The 13,015-nt window shown below is 43.3% G+C and overlaps 1 protein-coding gene across 1 annotated transcript in view; it reads left to right on the top strand.

The window, feature by feature from the left end:
- The window catches only part of NRXN1 (neurexin 1), a 933,637-nt gene that overhangs the window by 482,216 nt on the left and 438,406 nt on the right, over positions 1–13,015 (top strand).

The raw sequence follows: 13,015 nt of genomic DNA, 5'->3' as shown, positions 1-13,015 counted from the left end.
GGCACCAGTACCACCAAAGCCCTCTGCCTGGTTCCCTGTATCTTCACTTCTCGCAGTGAGGGAACCACCAGAAGGTCCTTGGTGCTAGACCTCAGTGTCCGGGCTGAATGATGGGGATGGAGACGTTCCTTCAGGTATACAGGGCCGAGGCCGTTTAGGGCTTTAAAGGTCAGCACCAACACTTTGAATTGTGCTCGGAAATGCAATGGGAGCCAATGAAGATCTAATGTTCACAAGCAGGATCCAAGTGTGCCTCAGTCCTCTGTATGGCGTTTCCCCCCCCCTTCCCCTTCCCCTTCCCCAAGGAAAGGTGGTGACAGTTGGCATCCTTTAGGTCCTGGGAGACCATATGGTTTCCTGCCAGGTATTACTAGACCCAGAATTCCTGGTAGGGAAAAGTTCCTTGGGAAGTGCTTGCCGGTGGCAAGGAGCAAGCTATTATTCATAAGTAGTGGTTTGATTGGAAACTGGAGGTGCTGCAGAAACTTATCAAGGGTTCGTCATCGAGAAGATCAATAAAAGCCAACAAGTTTCCCCGAAAGACTGCAATACAAGTGTATTATCTGCCATCAAGCTATATTTCAGATTGCAGTCTTTCTTCCTATACCAGCACCAGGGAGATTCTGAGCTCCCTGGGGACACAAGCCATTGCTAGGATATCTCTGCAGATATTTCTCGTAGCTATTTGAGGTGGCAGAAATTTCTGTGGAAATAAAAAGGAGAGTTTTTGCAAACCTCCACTCACATGGTGGGCTTGTGATGCAGTTTGTATCATGCCTTGGTAGTGTGTGGTAGATCGGATACAAAGGAAATGAAGGATCCGTTGCCTTACATTCTAACTTTATAGATAGAATAACAGCATACACCCCCCCACACACACACACGCACACAAGAGGTACCTGCAGGTTTATTTTGGTAGCAGGGGGTATCATGTGATTTGCTAAAATGTTTTGGCATCCTTTCCATTACCAAAGGGGAGTTCCATCCCCACAGTTCACTCAGCTTTACCAGTACAGTGGTACCTCGGCAGTCCTTTCAACTTCCAAAATGTTCCGAAACCAAGGTGAGGCTTCCGATTGGCCGCAGGAACCTCCTGCAGCCAATCGGAAGCCGCAGAAGCCGCATCAGATGTCTGGGTTCCAAAGAACGTTCACAACCCGGAACACTCACTTCTGGGTTTGTGGCGTTCAGGAGCCGAAACGTTTGACTCACAAGGCGTTCGGGATCCAAGGTCCGACTGTATTAACATTCACCACCATCAGCAAACATCTTTGGCTCCACTACATTTTCGGAATCAGGATTGAGAAGTGGTGCAATCGGTTCCATTTACAAAGTACAAAAGGGCCAAGTTGCCTACTTTCAGTAGGATAGCATGTATAAAAAATAAATCCTGCCCACATGCCCTCTGACTTCTTTCAAAAGTTTCTGTGCACAGCCTACTTCCTGCAGTCATCATCTGATCACAGGAAGTTGTGTGGCTGCATGATCTGTATAGGCAGTGCTGCTGTTGTGGATGTGCTTGAACGAACAGTACAAGCACAAACAGCGGCTTTCTAATCAGTTAAGATCAACTGTAGGCATTGCAAGAACCATGTGTGAACCATGTGCTGCTGTAAGGAAGCAATTTGCGATTAAAATAAAGAAAGAAAGAAGATCCATCACTGTTTTCATGTGAATTTTTTCCTAATAAACACGTTCTTGTTTTCAGATTTGACTAATGTACAAATTCTTGTAAGCAGTTTCCCCTAATGTAATGCCTTTTTGAATGTTTTATTTTCATTAATATGTGTATTTATAGGAACAATTTACCCCAGTATATGCATTTTTGTACCCATTACGTGGCTGGTATTGCTATCTATCTATCTATCAATATAATATAATATAATATAATATAATATAATATAATATAATATAATATAATATAATATAATATAATATAATATAATATAATATAATAATTGGAAAAGTGCTAACATTAAACGATGGCTGTTTGTTTCACCTATAAATGGAAACTGAATCGAATTTATCCCCCAACCTGGTCTAGCAATACTTTCTTCTTTTGCCAATCCCCTTCTGAGAACTGACCTGGATACCAACTGCAGAAAAATCTCTCCAAAGCTTGGCGGTTGTTTGCTCACCTCTACACAATTTGTTTCAGCTGAAAAAGTTATCCCCGTGTTTCTTTTTCATTTCCAAACATGATACCTGACTTTACAGATACCATGCTTAGTAAAAGCACTAGAGGGCACCATTATGTCACAAAATATCCTTCCTGGTGCAGTCTCAGGGAAGGGGGGGTGGCGGCGGAGAATTTCGCTGCAGTTAAACTCAGCTGAAATACCCAGCCTAGTTCTTTTTGTTTCCACCACGTTCCAAATTCTGTAATAATAACCCTTCCGTGCAAAATCTTTCCCACAGGGTTTCTAACCTTGAAGCTTCTAACAAAAGCACTAAGACAAGCATATTGACATTTTAAACTAGGGAGTGGAAGTGTAAACACTTGTAGCGGTCATCTCCCGTGACTGGCCTCGATGAGACAGATTTGGGGGACGCAGTCCCTGCTATTTCAGATGGCATTTGAAGTTATGACCTTTGCAGGGGCGGTATTTCTTTCTTCTGTCTTACTGCGTGCAGAAACCTCTGACATAACCCAAAACGCAGGCAACCTCCCCTCCCACCTCCCAATTCCTCATCTATTTTGTAGAAGGCGTTTTGTATTTATTTCTCTTCATTTCTCCTTCAGGATTTTTTAAATTCTTATTCTTTCCTTTGACTGAAAAAAGGCCTCAAAGTGTCTCGTAAAACTTAAGGTTTTATGTGTGCATATGGATACATACAAACTCTTCAAGTGTCCCGATTTTCCATGGACAGTCCCGGAATTACAAAAGCCACCCCAGCTTCTGATTTGATCCCAGTGTTTTCACCAGTGCTGCCACCACTGAGCTCAGGGAGAAGGATGTCTCGGCTCTGAGAGAACATCCTGTTGCCTCTCCGTGGCCACGACTGCTGGCCTCCTTCCATGGGCAGCTTGGGGCGGCTGCTGGAGAGCACGTGAAGAGGAGGAGGAGAGGTTTTGGCTACCAACGCCCAGCCAGCTACTTCCAAGGAGTCTGCCTGTTTCCTCCCACTCAGCTGCCCTACAGCTGAGGGGGAGGTGGCGGGCACCCAACCCACTGCGTCACTCCCGGGCTCAGGCGCGCTGCAGGCCCCGCGTTGAGTGCGACCTGGCATTTTGTCACCCCCCTCAGTGGTGACACTTTGGGGCACCCTGCCCCCACCACACACACCCTTCCTCCACCCCTGGCCCCTGCCCCCACGTGATGCATCAGCTCCCTTGGTGGGAAGAAAGGGGAAGTTCTGGAAGCAAAGAGTAAAAAAATGTCTATGGTCATAGTGGTTAGCGGGGGGGGGGGGTGTTCCCCTGGATATGTGAGAAATGAAGGGATGTCTGGTTCCGAGAGCACTTCACAGGAAAACTCATAGAGCAGGCCTTAACTCAGTGGCAGAAGATCTGCTTAGTATGCAAAAGGTCCTGAATTTAATCCCTGGCATCTCCAGGTAAGACTTGGAGAATTTGCCACCTGAAATCCTGGAGAACCGCTGCCAATCATTGTAGACAATACCAAGCTAACTGGGCCAATGGGCTGATTTGATATGAGACTGCTTCTTACATTCCTATTCTTTACCCCAGAATTCCAGAACAAGGAGTCTTGATTTTGTTTATTTTTATTCTTTTTTTAAAATGCTTTGCGTGTCTATGTCCAATATTGGCCCTTTCTAAAAACTTTTTTTTTTATTTTATTGGTGTGTGCTTTTCCTTTTGTGAATTTGTCAAATTTGGTTCCCTCGGTTTCTCATTTCCCCCATCTTAAATTCAGCTATTCGCATTTCTGCAGCAATTTGTGGTTTATTTGTTTATTTTAATTAAGGGGGCCCTCCTGAAAATCTGCCAGCATTTCAGTGTGAATTTCTCCCAATGAAACAATTTTTGTTGTTGTTTGCAATTTTGTGACCGAGGTGCACAAATCTGCAAGCCGTTCCCCCTAATATATAATGTGTTTTTGGGTTATGCCATTTTCACAAAACAAAATCATTTTTAGGCACACTTCCCTCTAATTATATATGCTTTTTGGTACAAGTTCTTTTTTGGGGGGTGGGGGGACTGTGTCACAAAAATAGGAATAGTGTGAATTTTGAAGGATAATTTTGTTCCACTTTGCATACTGCTCTGAAAAGTGTGACGTAGGTAGATTTTCCTTTAAATGTGAACTGACATGAATCCCCCCGCACATCCCTACATTTCTGGGATTCTGTAGCTCCATTCAGGTATTAAGGGGCCCTCACTGATCCCAAGTCAGTGGGGAACATAATGTATTTCTTTAGGTTTTTCTCCATTATTTGGAAATCTGATTGTGTATGGTTCCCTATTGTGCAGGGAGTTTAGAGTTTAGAGCAGACTCCCTGGTGCATGCCTTCTCCAAGGCATGCACGCGATGACATGAACTACAATGCGGAAGTTCTCATCTCACATGATTTGAAGCACATGGGGTCTTTAACACCTGAACAGGGCTTGCCTGTGCTCTTTCTGATCTCATATTCTTTCGTCAGGGCAAAGCAGTACATTTGCGAGAGCCAGTGTGGTGTAGTGGTTAAGAGCGGTAGTCCCATAATCTGGTGAACCGGGTTCGCGTCTCCGCTCCTCCACATGCATCTGCTGGGTGACCTTGGGCTAGTCACACTTCTCTGAAGTCTCTCAGCCCCACTCACCTCACAGAGTGTTTGTTGTGGGGGAGGAAGGGAAAGGAGAATGTTAGCCGCTTTGAGACTCCTTCGGGTAGTGATAAAGCGGGATATCAAATCCAAACTCTTCTTCTTCTTCTTCTTCTTGCTGCCTGAAAGCTGCCTGAAAGCTAAGAGGGAAGTGAAATAACTGTGTTTGGGATAACCTCCTTCTCTCACTTGGGATATAGTACTCTAAGCCTGCCTACACACCGTACATTTAAAGATTTAAAATACACGACTTCTCCCGAAGTTCCTTTCTTGGCAACTGTACTTTGTTAAGGGTGCTGGAAATTGTAGCTCTGTAAGGGATAAACTACAGTTCCCAGGATTCTTTGGGGGGGAGGCTTGTGCTTTGAATGTATGGTGTGTATGCAGCCTAAATGCCCTACAAGCTTTGCATGGAAGTTTTTTTTCCTGCTTTCTCCTGCTTTAGATCTCCATCAATTGCCCTTCTGGCATCAGCAGCTGCTACACCAACCCCGACTCTCCTCTCAGAACTATTTGCATGCCTAGCAACCAACACAACTCACACTAATAAGGTGGCATAGATTAGCAGGGTCAAAAATGACTACAGTCATAGTGGTTAGCAGCAAATAATAATAATAATAATAATAATAATAATAATAATAATAATAATAATAATAGTAAGGGGCCCTTTAAATGCTCCCCTGGATATGTGAGAAATGAAGGGATGTCTGGTTCCGAGAGCAATGAACAGGAAAACATATCTCCAGGTAAGACTTGGAGAATTTGTCACCTGAAATCCTGGAGAACCGCTGCCAATCATTGTAGACAATACCAAGTTAACTGGGCCAATGGGCTGATTTGGTATGAGACTGCTTCTTACATTCCAATGCTTTACCCCAGATTTCCAGTGCTCCCCTGTGCAATGCCTACCCCCGTTTCATATTTCCAATCACCTTAAAGACCGAGAGAGTGAAGAAATGTGATAAAAGGCCATGGGTTGTCTTAGAGCTATAATGGGAATGTGTTGGGGAAGATGATGAGAAGGAGCAGCGGGAGTATCTGAAAGGGGAAATGGCCTGGAGGACTGGTTGGGGGGTGTGTGGAGAGGGAAGATAGAGTTAAGCATGGGAGGCTAGAGAAAGAAAGAAAAATCCAGAAGATGGTGTGATTCAAATGGAGAGAAAGTATGGATGATAGTGCAGAAGGGTGGGGACATGTGGATGCTGTCCTCCTCCCCCCCCCCTTTACCACAAATGTGAGAGATCACTTTTCAACAGTGAGGAAATACCCATGAAGATAATGGGAAAGGCTTCCCACTTACGGCATCTGTTACTTGCACTGTTATCTTGGTTGAAAATGGCCTCTTTCTATACTGTAGCTTAGCATTATGTTCACACGCATCCCCTCCTCTGATGGAGCTACGAGAAAGAGATTGGAAGTTCTTGTTTTCGGTTAGTTGCGTTTTAGCATTACACATAAATCTTAAATGGTAGTTTTTCTTAACTATGTTTTATTGAAACAAAACTGGTTTCATGAACCATACTTAGGTTGACTTCTTTCCAGTGCTCCACAGTTAAGTCCAACCACAGTTTGTCCAGGTTCAGGCATAACAGCAAACTGTAGTTAGTCAAATATAGAAGTGAAGGCTTCTAATTTCCTCCACACTGCTCCACTGGAGGAGGAAAGGGAACAGAGAGTGCATAAGGCTTTTTGGGGCTAAACCATAGTTTGGAATTTTATCTGAAAGCAATCTATTATTATTATTATTATTATTATTATTATTATTATTATTTGCATTATTTTAAGCTCTCTGGCAGTGCAAATTAATGAATACCAAACATAAATACATATGCATACTAGATTTTAAAAAAACAAACAAACAACCACCTCTCGCTTTTGAGTGTTTTCAACCATTATCAGCTGCATTCTCGTATATCGTCAATCAAAGTGGCGTGACACAGTTTCAAAACTGAAGCACTCCGTAAGACACTGTGCAGATAGATTCATCGGCCAGTGGTTGTGGTTGTTTTTTTAAATCGTTTTTATTAAACAGAATTGTGTTACAAAACAAATAGACAAGAAGTACATATAGTGTCTCCACTTTCAATTCACATTTTCACAATTCACAATTTCACATTTCATTTACATTTGGTTTGAGACACTATTGTCATAGACTGGGGGGGGCGCAAGGAGAAGGGGAGAGATTTGATTTGAAATGTGTTGCACACAGGTGAGAGTGTCTGAATGTTTGTAGGCATTCTTCTGGCAACAGATCCTTGCAAGCTTATTCTGCTTTGCTCAGCTTTCCCTTACTATGATATCCAGTGATAATGAAAGAACGGATAGCATTTGGCTTCCCTCTTGTGTCACATAAGAGGGTTTTCTCAGAAGCCCAAATGATTTACCAGTGAAGCCTCCCTCCTCCTTCCATGGGGAGAAGCTGGATGATTTCAATTTTCCATTGGATTAGTTCCTATTGTTTTATATAAGTAGCCCGTATTATTTTTTTACCGCGGTCTATGTGTCTGTATTTCCCTCTTTCAAGGTCGATAGAGAAGGCTTTTCCAGGTTACTAGGACTCAAAACCTCCCTGCCAAAAGAGAGAGCAAACTTGTTAAGTGTCAGCAAATGCACACTGGGTTAGATAAACAAGCAGCCATTATGCCTGTTGTCCATATCAACATGCACACGAGTTAATTCCAGCAACCTTGCCATAGGGTGATGAACTCACCATGTAGCAATAGCAATCTCTTGCAGAGGCAGAATTCCAATTACTGCTGTATCTCCTTTGCTAGTGAGATGTCAACCTCTATATGTCTTACCAGTGTCATCTTACTTCTTCTGTGTAAGAACAGAGGAGGTCAATGGCAGTGTCTCCCATTGCATTCATAGCCACAATCCCTATGCAATTGTTAAGTGAATAAATGTGTGGAGGGGGCAAGTTGTGACAGCTGACCCAGCTCCTGGTTATCATATGCACATCTGAAGCTCTGCCCCTTCCTGGATGGTGGAGAGTCTTAAAGGGGTAGTCCCCTTTGGCCTGAAGCCTAGCTCGCTAATGCCTTTCAATCACTTCCTATCAAGATGAATAGGCTCTGGGAAGTGTGAAGTCCTTTTATAGACATCCTATTCCTTAAGGGAATCTGTCTTGAAATGGGTGCTGTCCTGATTGCAGGTTTCCCATAGGCATTTGTTTGGCTGCTGCAAGAATACAATAAAAGGTCCTGCATTCTAGTGTGTGGAACTCTTGACTCAGTGGGCTACTGGGAAATAGTCTCAGGCTTGATATAATGATTTGGGTTCAGCACCTCTGTGCCCTTCCTATGCCAGCTGGTTCTTCCTCCTCTTCCTCTGTGCCAGAATTCTGTCCACTGCCCATGGTCAGGGTCATGACATATGTTGCTCACTCTGACAGCTCCCAGCCCTGCATATTCATATAAAACACAGCCAAGTGAAACAGAGCACTTAAACAGCTGTAGATGTCTGGTGTGTTCATGACTCTCTCAAACCCTTCTGCTTTAGCACATAGGGAAGAGTTCAACATGGTGCTGGGGCGATCGCTCCATCAGCACAAGCTTTTAAGCTTGCCAGATCAAATCATTCCCCTCCCCTCACCCATGGACAGTTTTAGGGGTTCTCCCAACCCCCAAGCCAATTCCAGGGGGAGAGTGGGGAAAGCACTGTTCCTCTAGTGAAAGTACTTGCCCAGCATTCTGCTAGTAGACTAGTTAGCTGAATCCTGCCCAGGTTGCTATTGTCTTCTCATCAAATACAGATGATTTTTGCAGCAGCTAGCAACTAAAATCATGCAACAATGGCCGGGGTGAGGGAATATACAAACAACAGAACCATTTTTTAATTTTTTTTAATTTTGCTGTGTTTTCTTCTCCCTCAGAGATATTGATGGGCTATCCCCCTGATAATTTATGTTCATAATTACCTGGTTTGGAAGGTGAATTTGTTTAGCTTCTAAAGTTTGAACTGAGTGCTGCTTGCCAAAACTGGGAGACAACCATCTTTGAAGACATGCTTTCTCCCCCACCCCCCAGAATGCTTCTAAATATTAAGTCTCCTCTGAGCCACAACTTGGGGAGTTCACAAGGACTAGTTTTTAGCATGTGGCAGGGGCTTTATGGCCTATACAGCTTATGAACCTAGCCCGGAAGAATATTTTAAGAAGAGTTCGGATTTGATATCCCACTTTATCACTACCCTAAGCTGTCTCAAAGCAGCTAACATTCTCCTTTCCCTTCCTCCCCCACAACAAATACTCTGTGAGGTGAGTGGAGCTGAGAAACTTCAAAGAAGTGTGACTAGCCCAAGGTCACCCAGCAGCTGCATGTGGAGGAGCGGAGACGCGAATCCAGGTCCCCAGATTACGAGTCTACCGCTGTTAACCACTACACCACACTGGCTCTCTGTTTTAGGAACTGGTGCTTGGGAACCATATCGCAAAGTGAACCTTCATGGGCTGAGATATTTGTAAAATGGAAGCTTTGTAGGTTTGATTTTTGTCAAGTGTCATCATTTCTTTATTGCCTCAATCAGTGGGATAAACAAGACAACATACTGTTGTAGAGCATTATCCACTGAATTTATTTCAGCAGGACTCAATCATAGCCATGCTAGGTGAAGTTAAAAAGAAGAGAGAGTCTCATGTGGCGATTATTGGTCTCCCAGACTGTCTTCTTCCTGCATTGATCAGAGAAGATTCACGTGCAGAATGATACGAAAATTTGGAATTTAAACTGCCCAGTAAGTGGCAGAATAGAACTGGAGAAAACAGTGCAGCAGGGCCCTAACAGATGCTTAGGTACTGGTGAAAGATCTTTCAGCATGAAGGAAAAGCAGGCAATAAATAAGAATTCTGCAAATTCTCTTTGCAATAAATAAGAATTCTGGTTGTGCATTTTATGGAGGTTCAGCAATTGGTGTAAATTAAAAATGCACAGTATGAGTGAACTAGATAGGTAGGCAATATCAAGAACAATGCAAAATGCAAGAAACCAAAAGTGACTGAAACTACTGTTTTTGACAGAATGCCTCTCCTGGCTGATGCCAGCCCAGCCATTAAAATCTGTGGAGGAAGCCTTGCTTGTGTTCCCATTGGTGGGCAATGCCAGATGGGCAGTGACCCAAGTTAGGGTCTCTTTGATGGGGACACCCTCCTTGTGCCTCCACAAGGTTCTCCTTGCCTTGAGAGGAGCAGCATGCACAATCATCTATTTCATTTTGTCATATGGTCAAGGTGCATTTTGTGTTCATTTCTTTGGACCTTTTGATTTGTTGTGCAGACTAGAGGATTTTAGCCCACGGCTGCTTTGAATTATGTAATTATGTAGTTGGGGTTTAAAGCATGTTACAGGAGCATGAAAAGTGCCGTAATGGATTGGGCCTCTCTAGTCCAACATCATGTTCTCACAGTGGCCAACCAGATGCTTATGGGAATCCTGCAGGTAGGACCTGAGTGCCGCAGCACTCTCCCTTCCTGCGGTTTCCAGAAACCGATATTCAAAAAAGGAATGTTGTTGCCATTGTGGCTAGTGGCCACTGATATCCTTCTCCAGTCTGAATGTGTCTAATCCTCTTTTAAATTTGCAACATTTGCTTTGTGTTGTTTTGTATTTATATCTTTGCTATTTTCTAATTGAGAACGGTATGTCAGTAGGAATAATGCATAAATATTAATAGAATTGTGAGCTGCAAATATTTTCCCTCCCATCGTGTATCCAGAACAGCTTATATTGTATCTTTGTGATGGATTCTAATTGCTTGAAGTTACTTTGGGTACTATAAATATCCTAGGCATTTTTTTTAATTTTATTTTTTGGGCAGAGTCTCCAAAAATTTAAATGAGAGCAAAGAGAAAATAATGTTTCCCACTAACAAGGGATGCCTGAAATCTTCAACCACCAGGGCTAGTTTGTCATTCTGCATCTCTCCTGTTCCTCCCATGTACAGTGGCTGGCATTCCATTTCTTCCATGGCAGATGGATTACCATCTTACATGGCAATCACATTATCTCCCCCCCCCCATTTAGCATGCACCACCAACTTCCACTCACAGTCTGTTGGACAAACAGAGCGCTCTAGTTTTAAATCTGCTTAATCTCTGTCAATACACATGCCTTCCACTTCAACTTGCTAACAAAATGTTAGAGTCAGGAAGTCATTGAGATTCCAGAGTCTCATTTCGCAAGGAAATAAAATCTGTTTCTCTGGTTGTCTTCTATTTTTATACATTTTCTTGTGCCTTGGAGTCCAAGCCATTTAAGTGACAGAACATGATATGACACACAGCCAGGAGCATGGTTCAGAAGACAAATACCTCTGGGAGAAACTGCAAACCAAAGGCAATCTAGTGGGATAGAGGCACACTTCATCAGAGACCCATCCTAAGCTCATTTACCGTTTAGACCTCCTCCTCTCTTCCCCTGTTAGCACCATTGCCCTTTCTGATGGGTGTCGAGGTCCTTCTGAATGTGGCAGCATATCTCTAGATGGTGTAATTTAATCCACATATGGAAGGTTTTCCAGAAGGTGGTGAATTTGCAAGGCCACTTCAGAACACCAGTACAACTTATGAAGTACAGTACAGTGGTACCTTGGGTTACAGATGCTTCAGGTTACAGACACTTCAGGTCACAGACTCCGCTAACCCAGAAATAGTACCTCGGGTTAAGAACTTTGCTTCAGGATGAGAACAGAAATTGCGCAGCAGCAGAAGCGGGCGGCCCCATTAACTAAAGTGGTACCTCAGGTTAAGAACAGTTTCAGGTTAAGAACGGACCTCCAGAATGAATTACGTTCTTAACCCGAGGTACCACTGTATTTAAAATACAGAATTCTGGAATCTGGGCTCTTATATCCTATATACCGGTACCTGCCAAATCTATGGTTCTATTATTCACGGAGGCAGGGAGACTAATAGTAGGTGGAGACAGAGCCAATGACAGATAGAACCAAATAATTACAGTTGTGCCCTAATCCTTCTACCTGCTGAGTTCTACAACGGCAACAGAAACTAAAGAGGAAGAGGTTGATAGCCAGTTACACCTGCTTGATATAAATAAAGGCACACAGGTGTTTTGGTCTACACCTCTCGTCAGTGCCAGCAAACATGGCCAATGGCCAGAGATAATGGGAGATGTAATCCAATAACATGTGAAGAGTAATCAGGTTGGGGTAGGCTGGAACAGACAGTATGCCCAGGGAATGGGAAATTTGAACCTGGGGTTTGATACTAACAATAAACATGATTTCTAGTTGAGCTCATGGTTGTCTGGATCAAGGAGCGTTGGGGGGATTGTGCCAGCACGACATTATATTTTTGTTATTAATTTGGCTTGCATCCTGCTCTTCCGCCAAAGAACACACAAAAAAGGCTAAGAGACAGTGGCTTGCCCAATGTCACTTCTGAGCTTTCTAGCTGATCTTTGTGCCAACTGATTTTGCAACTAGGCATGGGGAGAAATTCAATTTTGTTTGCGTTTTAATGAGAAAAAGCATAACTCACACTTCTCTGACCTATGTGTGAACTGAAGCACATATATTTTGTGATACTGTTCTCCAACCAAATAGTGTGTACAAAATGCATATATTTGTGGGAAATAGCATACAAAAACATGCATATTGCAGGGGAAATGTGTGCATTGGTGTATACACAAAAATGCATGTATTGGTTAAAACTGCATACAAACCAAACATCAGACCAAAATGCTGATGAATTCTCAAATTTCTGCAGAAATGTAGGGAACTGAATTTAAAATTGACAAGAATTAGAAACTAGAATTCCCTTGAGATTTGTCCATTCCTACTTGCAAGACCATGCTATTTCTGCTTCCAGAGCTTAGGGTTGGAGCCATTTGTGCTCAATGTCCCCAGAAGGGTTTCACAATGTTCCCAGACAGAGGAGGGAAAAAATAGCTGCAAGAGCAGAGTTGAAGGCAGGCTCATCCTTGGCAGGTGAGGGATCGCTAAAAGACTGTGGGATGACATTAATCCATCAGGGGAGCAGGAGCCAAGTGCAGCACTGGGACTGAAAAAAGTAGTTTAACCTTCAGTCTGAATTCTGACAGACTGTCAAATTAGTAGCAGAAGATTCTGCTGCAACCTTCCTCCTCCTCATTGTGTCTATCAGGGAAATGAACCATTGCAGGCACTCGCTTCGTCTTGATCACTTCTTTTGTACATGTCAGTGTGGTGGACTGGTGTATGAGGCTCCCTTGTAACATTAAAGAGTAGTGTCAGTCAAGGGGAGGGGGTG

This window comes from Lacerta agilis, chromosome 3 (assembly GCF_009819535.1).
Source record: "Lacerta agilis isolate rLacAgi1 chromosome 3, rLacAgi1.pri, whole genome shotgun sequence".
NCBI classification, from domain to species: domain Eukaryota; kingdom Metazoa; phylum Chordata; class Lepidosauria; order Squamata; family Lacertidae; genus Lacerta; species Lacerta agilis.
The sequence above is the reverse complement of the archived record's forward strand: the minus strand, read 5'-3'. Positions and strand labels throughout refer to the sequence as shown.